This window comes from Choloepus didactylus, chromosome X (genome assembly GCF_015220235.1).
Source record: "Choloepus didactylus isolate mChoDid1 chromosome X, mChoDid1.pri, whole genome shotgun sequence".
Taxonomy (NCBI): domain Eukaryota; kingdom Metazoa; phylum Chordata; class Mammalia; order Pilosa; family Megalonychidae; genus Choloepus; species Choloepus didactylus.
Genome location: NC_051334.1, coordinates 46,514,246 through 46,524,114, shown reverse-complemented (window position 1 = coordinate 46,524,114; position 9,869 = coordinate 46,514,246). Strand labels below are relative to the sequence as shown.

The 9,869-nt window shown below is 39.5% G+C and overlaps 1 pseudogene; it reads left to right on the top strand.

Annotated features, from left to right (window-relative positions):
- The first annotated feature begins 1,088 nt into the window (after positions 1–1,088).
- Positions 1,089–1,547, top strand: LOC119523777 (annotated as a pseudogene).
- Positions 1,548–9,869: the final 8,322 nt, after the last annotated feature.

Sequence of the window (9,869 nt, the reverse complement as noted above, 5' to 3'; positions counted from 1 at the left end):
ATATATGGAAGGAAAATCAATATTTATTCCAATATTGACAGATCTTTGCTGGGGCTAAAGCTTCAGCAGTGCATTCAAGGAAGAGTCTACAAAGTTTGTCCTTTAAGCCAGTGGTTCTCAAATTTCAGCACTGATCAGAATCACCTGTAGGGCTTGGTAAACCATAGATTGATGGGCCTCAACCCCAGATTATCTGATTCAGTAGGCCTGTGGTGGGGTATAACAATTTATATTTGTAACAAGTTCCCTGGTGATGCTGATGTTGCTAGTCTGGGCATCACACTATGAGGACCATTGCTTTAAGTGACAGAAGAAATGTGTTTAAGTTGGCAATAGAGATATTGACACAAACCAATGTGAGATAAAGAAGTGCTTAGTAGAGAACTCTAAACCAGGATTGTAAGAGAAAAAGAGAATCCATGTTGAAAATAAAAAAGACTCAGACGCAAACTCAAAGAGGTTCTGACTGACTGTGCTGGTTTGAAGCTGCTATGCACTCCAGGAAGCTTTAGCAAACCAGAACAGATACATCAAGTGTACCAATATGTGCACTATGGGAGTCCCAGAAGTAGAAGAAAGAGAAAAGGACATGTTCCGGTTTGCTAAAGTGGCTGGAATGGAAAATACCAGAAATGGATTGACTTTTATAAAAGGGGTTTATTAGGTTACAAATTTACAGTTCTAGGGCCATGAAAATGTTCAAATTAAAGATTTCAAAAGAAATCTTTCCTTCTCTGAGGAAAGGCCACTGGCGTCCAGTGTTCCTCTGTCACATGGGAAGGCACATGGATTCCTCTACTGAAACTTCCTTCCCGGGTCTAGCTTCTGGTTTCAGTGGCTTTCTCCAAAATGTCTCTGGGCATCTTCTCTCTAAGCATCTCTCTGAACTCTTCAAAATATCTCTGTCTTTTATCCTGTCATAGAGGATGCCAGTAAACTAATTAAAACTCACCTTGAATGGGTGGGGTCATGTCTCTATGGAAATAATCTAATCAAAAGATCCCACCCACAATATGTCTGCCCCCACAAGATTGGATTAAAAGAACATGGCTTGACAAAACCAGAGACTGAACTCGGGATCTAACAAGATGGCCAGGCTGCTGAGCAGGATTATCAAGGAAACCCAGCATTTGCTTGCAGAACCAGTTCCCGGTATTAAAGCAGAACCAGATGAAAGCAATGCCCGTTATTTTCATGTGGTCATTGCTGGCCCCCAGGATTCCCCCTTTGAGGGAGGGACTTTTAAACTTGAACTACTCCTTCCAGAAGAATAGCCAATTGCAGCCCCTAAAGTATGTTTCATGACCAAAATATATCACCCTAATGTTGAGAAGTTGGGAAGAATATGTTTAGATATTTTGAAAGATAAGTGGCCCCCAGCACTGCAGATCTGGAAAGTTCTGCTATCGAGCCAGGCTTTGTTAAGTGCTCCCAATCCAGATGATCCATTAGCAAATGATGTAGCAGAGCATTGGAAGACCAATGAAGCCCAAGCCATAGAAACAGCTAGAGCATGGACTAGGCTATATGCCATGAATAATATTTAAATTGATCTGATCATCAAGTGTGCATCACTTCTCCTGTTCTGCCAAGACTTCTTCCTTTTTTGTTTGCAAAAATGTCTTAGAAACATCACAGAATAAAAGTCCAGATATCTTCAGTCCTTTGATGATTAAAGGCACATTAGAAAATCTATGTCTTGTCCTGATTCACTGTTGTAAAGCATGAGCAGAGGCTAGAAGTTTCAACTGGATTGTTGCAAAATACTTAAAAGCAGTGGCCCCTCTCCTGCTTTTATTCATTTTCCCCATCATGGTTTAAGTATAAAGTACTGTGAACGAAGGTAGTTGTCCGGGTTAGCCACAGGGGTGTGGGTGTTTTATTTTATTTTGTTTTTATTTTTGAGGAGGGAGGTAGTTTTATTTTAATTTTATGAGCTCCCCCCCCTTTATGGTGATCTAATTAAATGCATTGGTTAAAAGCAGCTAACCAGTATATAAAAAAAAAAAAAAAAAAAAAACTGATCTTAAGGCTTTATTTGTGGTGGAGAATGTAAAACTTTGAGACTAGCTTATTGTGTTTCTCTGGGTCTTCTCCCATATTTTCCATATCAACTACAAAGTATAGAAAAAATAGCAGAGTATATATTAAGCAAATGAATGCATACTTCCAAAAAATGCTTTCTTCCTATCTGTGTGCTGGTTTGTATATTTATGTCCTCCAGGAAAAGTCATATTCTTTAATGCACTCTTGTGGGGGCAGACATGTTAGTGTGGCTTGGGTAGGAACCTACTGGTTCAGCTTCCATGGGGATGTGACCCACCCAACTGTAGTTGATAATTCTGATTGGATAATTTCCATGGAGGTGTGGCTCCACCCATTCAGCATGGGCCTTATTTTGTGTACTGGAGCACTATATAAGCTCAGACAGAAGGAGCTCATAGCTAGCTGGAGCTGAGACAGACATTTTGCAGAACACCATTTTGAAACGCAACCTGGGATCAAGCAGACGCCAGCCACGTGCCTTCCCAGCTAACAAAGGTTTTCTGGATGCCAATGGCCTTTCTCCAGTGAAGGAACCCTTTGTTCGTGGACACTTCATGGCCTTAAGACTGTAACTGTGTAACCAAATAAACCCCCTTTTATAAAAGCCAAAAAAAAAAAAAAAAAAAAAAAGCAGCTAACCAGTTCTTTAGAATATACCCTCTAGCCAAGTCTAACTTTATTTAGACACTGTAGATGGATGAGCTTGATTGTTTGAATCAAAATGGGAACATTAAACAAACATCACAGCCCTCACTAATAACATTGTGACTTTGCTGTCAATTGTAGAATCCTCCCTTCAAGAAAGAAGCTTGTGACCATTTTGTATGGCTTGTCTGGAAACTTCTTGTCCTAGTTTGCTAATGCTGCAGAATGCAAAACACCAGAGATGGATTGGCTTTTATAAAACGGGGGTTTATTTTGCTACACAGTTACAGTCTTAAGGCCACAAAGCGTCCAAGGTAACACCTCAGCAATCGGGTACCTTCACCGGGGGATGGCCAATGGTGTCCAGAAAACCTCTGTTAGCTAGGAAGGCAGCTGGCGTCTGCTCCAAAGCTCCGGCCTCAAAATGGCTTTCTCCCAGGACGTTCCTCTCTAGCAAGCTTGCTCCTCTTCAAAACATCACTCCCAGCTGCACTCAGTTTTCTCCCCCCAAGTTAGCTCATTTATATAGCTCCACCGATCAAGGCCCACCCCAAATGGGCGGGGCCACGCCTCCATGGGAACATCTCATCAGAATCATCTCCCACAGCTGGGTGGGGCACATTCCAAGCAAATCCAACCAGCACCAAAACTTCTGCCCCACACAAGACCACAAAGATAATGGCATTTGGGGGACACAATACACTCAAACCGGCACATTCCACCCCCTGGAACCCAAAATGACATTATCTTTCCAAATACAAAATACATTCATTCCATCACAATACCACAAAAACTCAAATCATTTCAGTAACAAAAGTTAAGTACAAAATCCCATCAAAATCAATTTAGGCGTGGTGGGTCCTAAGGCACAATTCTCCTTTAGCCTTGGATCTGTGGACTTAGAACAAGTTATGTGCTCCCAATATACAAAGGAAAGACATTCATAGGATAAACTTTTTCATTGCCATAAGGAGAAACAGTAAGGAAAACAGGGTTAACAGGAGCAAAACAGTTCCTAAAACCCGCAGGACAAACTCCATTAGATTTCAAAGTCTGAGAGTCATTAACAGAACAACGTTGCATCCTTGGGGCTTGAGAGAGCAGGAGTCCAATGCTTCCTAAGTGCCTTTGCGGCAACCCTTTTCTCTCCAAATGCTTGGGTGAGTGCTCCAACATATCCACACATTGGGGAGACCACCCTCTTGGCCCCACCCTCCTCAAACATCGGGGCAGCTCCCGGATTCCCCTCCATCTCCGGGGCACACGCTCAACCCCTTCAGAACAGTGGGGTGGCAGCCAGGCTCTCCCCAATTCCCTGGAAATGTGCTCCACCTTCTTTGAGACCTGAGGTGGCAAAACTCTTCCAGAGCATCGAGGCGGAAAGCCTGCCCTCGACCTCCAGGGCAAACTCACCCTTTCCATGCGTGTGGGCTGCTCCGCTCTCCCAGCCCAAGACCTCCTGACTCCAGACCTCAACCTCCATGGCTCTGTCTCTGAAGAGATCCCCCCCTTAATTTTTTCCTTGTCTGTCTCCTCCAGTCCAGACTGGCAATGGCTCTGTCCACAAAGATCTCACAAAAATTCTGTTGGCTTTGCATGAAGCACACAGGGGTCAAAGCCATTAGACAATAGGACTTTCCACAAATCCTTTCTGGATAATTCCATCTCCAGTCTTGGCTTGTCCTCACGTTGGGCTGTAGCTTCTGGGATTCTACCCACTGAAAGCCCGTAATTTTCCAAGCCATCAACTTCTGGTTTCTTTGAACCCAAGAGTTCAGTTCCAAGTTTATCTCTCTCTGCTTGCATCTCACTACAAGCTGCAAGGAGAAGCCAGGACACATCCTCCACACGTAGTCCGGAGATCTCCCCAGCCAAGCACTCCAGGCTGTTGCTTCCAGACTCTTCCCTCCATCCGACACCAGGACTCAATTTTGCCAATTTCTGTGCCACTTTAAAACAAGGATCACCTTTCTTCCAGTTTACAACAACACATTGATCATCTCTGTTCAAGGCCTCGTCAGAAGTATCTTTAAAGTCCATATTGCCACAAACAGTCTCTTTAAAGCAGTTTTGGCCTTTTCTATCAAGCTCCTCACAACTCTTCCAGAAACTCCCCATTATCCATTTAAAAAGCCGTTCCAACATGTTTGGTATCTGCAAACTCAGCAGCAAAAGCACCCCACTTCTCCGGTACCAAAATCTGTCCTAGTTTGCTAATGCTGCAGAATGCAAAACACCAGAGATGGATAGGCTTTTATAAAACGGGGGGTTATTTTGCTACACAGTTACAGTCTTAAGGCCACAAAGCGTCCAAGGTAACACCTCAGCAATCGGGTACCTTCACCGGAGGATGGCCAATGGTGTCCGGAAAACCTCTGTTAGCTAGGAAGGCAGCTGGCGTTTGCTCCAAAGCTCCGGCCTCAAAACGGCTTTCTCCCAGGACGTTCCTCTCTAGCAAGCTTGCTCCTCTTCAAAACATCACTCCCAGCTGCACTCAGTTTTCTCCCCCCAAGTTAGCTCATTTATATAGCTCCACCGATCAAGGCCCACCCCAAATGGGCGGGGCCACGCCTCCATGGGAACATCTCATCAGAATCATCTCCCACAGCTGGGTGGGGCACATTCCAAGCAAATCCAACCAGCACCAAAACTTCTGCCCCACACAAGACCACAAAGATAATGGCATTTGGGGGACACAATACACTCAAACCGGCACACTTCTGTAAATCTTACATTTTAGTAAAATGTTTTTTGATATTCTAAAAAAATAAAAAAGAACATGGCTTTTCTGAGGTACATAAAAGATACAAACTGACACAGGGCAATAGGAATATTCAAATAAATAATGAAGATAACTTACCAGACTTAGCAAAGCACATGAATATGCACATCAAAGAAGCCCAGAGAACACCAAACAGGATAAACATGAAGAAAAATACACCCTATTATATATTAATCACACTATTGAATGCCAAGGACAAGGAGACTGTTCTGAAAGTTTCAAGAGAAAAACAATGTGTTATGTAAAAGGGAGTCCAAATTAGATTGAGTGCAGATTTCTCATCAGAAACCATGGAGGCAAGATGGCAGCGTGTTGAAATACTTAAAATGCTGAAAGAAAACAACTGCCAATCAAGAATTTTATATCTGGCAAGACTTTCTTTCAAAACTGAGGGATAGATTAAGACATTCTCAAATAAACAAAAACTGAGGGAGTTCATCACCACCAGACCTGCCATATGCTAAAGGGAGTTCTTCGTACTGAAAGAAAAGACACTAGACAGCAGTTCAAAGTGGCATAAAGAAATAAAAACTTGTGGTAAAGGTAACCATTTGGGCAATTATAAATGCCAGTATGATCATAGTGTATTGTTTAGTATGTAACTCCACTTCTTACTTCCTACATGTACTAAAATGGAAATGCACTAAAAGTAATGATAAGTCTGTTTTTGGACATATGGTGGGGTGGGGGGAGACAGAGGAGTACAGGAAAAGAATATGTGCATACTATTGAAAATTTTGTTGGCGTCAAACCAAATATAATTGTTATATATTTAGGCTGTTAAATTTTAACCCCAAGGTAACCACAAGGAAAACAGATGAAAAATATATCCAGATAGAAATGAGAAGGCACTCAATATAGTAAAACACAAAAAAGAAAATAAATGTAAAAGTAGGAATTAATGGAAGTGAGGGACAAAAAAGGCCTAAGACTTACAAAGGCTTATAGCAAAATGGCAGAAGAAAATCCTGCATTATCAGTAATGACATTAAATGTAAATGGATTAAATTCTCCAGTCAAAAGGCAGAGGTTGGCAGAATTGATGAAAAAGCATGATCCAACTATATGCTGTCTGTAAGAGATCACCTGAAAGTCAAAATCACAAGTATTTGTGGGTGACAGGATGGAAAAAATATACAATGCAAGTAGTAACCAAAAGAAAGCTGGTGTGGTTATACTAATATCAGATAAAATACAGTTTGAGTGAAAAACAAAAGGACAGAGATAGTCATTATATACTGAGAAAAGGGATCAACTCAGCAAGAAGATGTAACAATTATGAATATATATGCACTTAACAACAGAGCCCTACAATATATGAAGCAAATACTGACAGATTTGAAGGGATAAAATTTACAGTTCTACATTAATAGGAGACTTTAATATACCACTTTCAATAATGGATAGAGCATCTAGTCAGAAGATCAATAAGGAAATATAAGACTTGAAGAATACTCACAACCAAGCAGACCTAACAGATTATATATACATAGTACATATATATATATATATATATATATATATATAAAACACAGTGCCCAACAAAAACAGAATACACATTCTTCTTGAGCTTATATTATTCTCCAGGAAAGACTATATATTAGGTCACAAAACAAGTCTCAATATATTCAAAATATTGAAATCATACCATGATTATTCTCCAACCACAACAGAATGAAGGTAGAAATCAATACCAGAGGGAGACATGGAAAATTCCCAAATATGTGGAAATTAAACAACATATGCTTAAACATCCAATGGGCTACAGAGAAAATAATAAGCAAAATTATTTTTTGATGAATGAAAATGAAAATAAAACATACCAAAACTTATGGGATACACTGAAGGCAGTGCTGAGGGGAAAAGACTTCAAATCAGAGACCAAACCTCAAAATTGAAAGAACTGGAAAAAGAAGAGCAAACTAAACCCAAAGCAAGCAGAAGAAAGGCAATAACAAAGATTAGAGTGGCAATAAATGAAATAGAAAACAAATTTTAAAAAAAGAGAAACAACAAAAGCAAAAGTTGTTTCTTTGAAAAGATGTATAAAATCGACAAATCTTTAGCTAGGCTGACAAAGAAAAAAAGAAATGATGCAAATCAAGTAAATCAGAAATGAAAAGGGGAACATTACCACCGACCCTGCTGCAACAGAGAGGACAGTAAGATCATACTATGGAACAACTGTATGCCAATAAATTAGATAACCTAGATGAAATGGACAAATTTCTAAAAACACAAAAACTACCTACATTGACTCAAGAAGAAATAGAAGATCTCAACAAACCAATCTGTAGTAAAGGGACTGAATCAGCAATCAAAACCTCCCAAAAAAGAAAAGCCCAGGACCAGACGGTTTCACAGGGGGAATTCTACCAAACATTCCAAGAGTGTTTAACTCCAATTCTGCTCAAATAATTCCAAAAAAAAAATTTTTTTTGAAGAGGAGGAACACTTTTTAATTCACTCTATGAGGCCAAAATCACCCTCATACCAAAGCCAAATAAAGAAACCACAAGGAAAGAAAATTACAGACCAATATCTAGTGTGAATATAGATGCAAAAATCTCCAAGAAAATACTAGCAAACTGAATCCAACAGCATATTAAAAGAATTATACACATGATCAAGGGTGACTTATCGCTGGTATGCAAGGTGGGTTGAACATAAGAAAATCAGTTAATGTAATGCCCCACATTAACAGAATGAAGGAAAAAAACTGTGTGAACATCTCAATTGATGCAGATAAGGCATCTGAAAAAATCCAGCACCCCTTTTTGATAAAGAAACTTGAACACTAGGAAAACAAGCAAACTTCTTCAAAATGATAATGGGCATATATGGTGAAAGACTGAAAGTTTTCCCTCTAAAATCAGGAACAAGACAAGACAATAATGCCTGCTGTCACCACTGTTATTCAACATTGTACTAGAAGTCCTTGACAGAAAAATTAGGCAAGGAAAAGAAATAAAAGGCATCCAAATTGGAAAGGAAGAAATAAAACTTTCCCTATTTGCAGATGACATGATCCTATATACAGAAAAACCTGAAAAATCCACAACAAAGTTGCTAGAGCTAATAAATTAATTCAGACAAGTGGCAGAGTACAAAATCAGTAGTGTTTATACACATAAGCAATGAACAATTGGAACAGGAAATCAAGAGAAAAATTTTGTTCACAAAAGGAACTAAAATAATCAAATATCTAGCAATAAATCTAACCAAGAATGTAAAGGACTTGTATACAGAAAACCACAAAACATTGCTAAAAGAAATAAATGAAGAGCTAAATAAATGGAAAGACATTCCACATCATGGATTGGAAGACTAAATATCATTAAGATATAAAGCTTATTCAAAGCTATTTTTAGATGCAACACAATCCCAATCAAAATTCCAAGAACCTCCTCAGCAGAAATGGAAAAGCCAATCATCAGATTTGTTTGGAAAGCTAAGGTGCCCTGAATAGGTAACACCATCTTGTAAAAGAAGCATGAAGTTTGGAGGACTCATACTTTCCTATCTTAAAGCTTATTACAAAGCAACAGTAATCAAAACAGCATGGTACTATCACAAGGACAGACATGCAGACCAGTGGAACTGAACTGAGAGCTCAGAAATCAACCCTCATATTTTACAGCTGACTGATTTTTGACAAGGAGTAAAGACCCTCAATTGGGAAAGTATGGTCTCTTCAACAAGTGGTGCTGGGAAAACTGGATCTCCATTTGCAAAAAAAAGAGATGATGACCCCTACCTCACACCTTATACAAAAGTCAACTCAAGATGGATCAAAAACGTAAATATAAGAGCCAGACCTATCAAACTCCTAGAAGAAAACATAGGAAGGCATCTTCATGTCCTTGTGTTAGGCAATGGTTTCCTAGACTTTATACCAAAAGCACAAGCAACAAAAGAAAAAAATAGACAAATTGTACCTCATCAAAATTAAAAACTTTTGGTCCTCAAAGGACTTTATCATGAAAGTAAAATGACAATCTACACAATGGGAGAAAATATTTGGAAGCCACCTATCTGATAAAGGATTAATACCTAGAATACATAAATCCTTCAACTTAACAAGAAGAAGACAAACAATCCAATTTAAGAGTGGGCCAAAGGCTTGAACAGACATCTCTCCAAAGAAAATACACAAATGACCAGAAAGCACATGAAAAGATGCTCAAAATTCATTAGCCATCAGAGAAGTGCAAATCAAAGCCACAAGGGATACAATTTCACACCCATTAGAATGGCTGCTATTAAAAAAAAATGGGAAATAACCACTGTTGGAGAGAATGTGGAGAAATAACAACCTCATTCACTGCTGTTGGCAGAGTAAAATGGTGCAGCCACCATGGAAGACAGTTTGGTCGTTCCTCAGAAAACTAAGTAT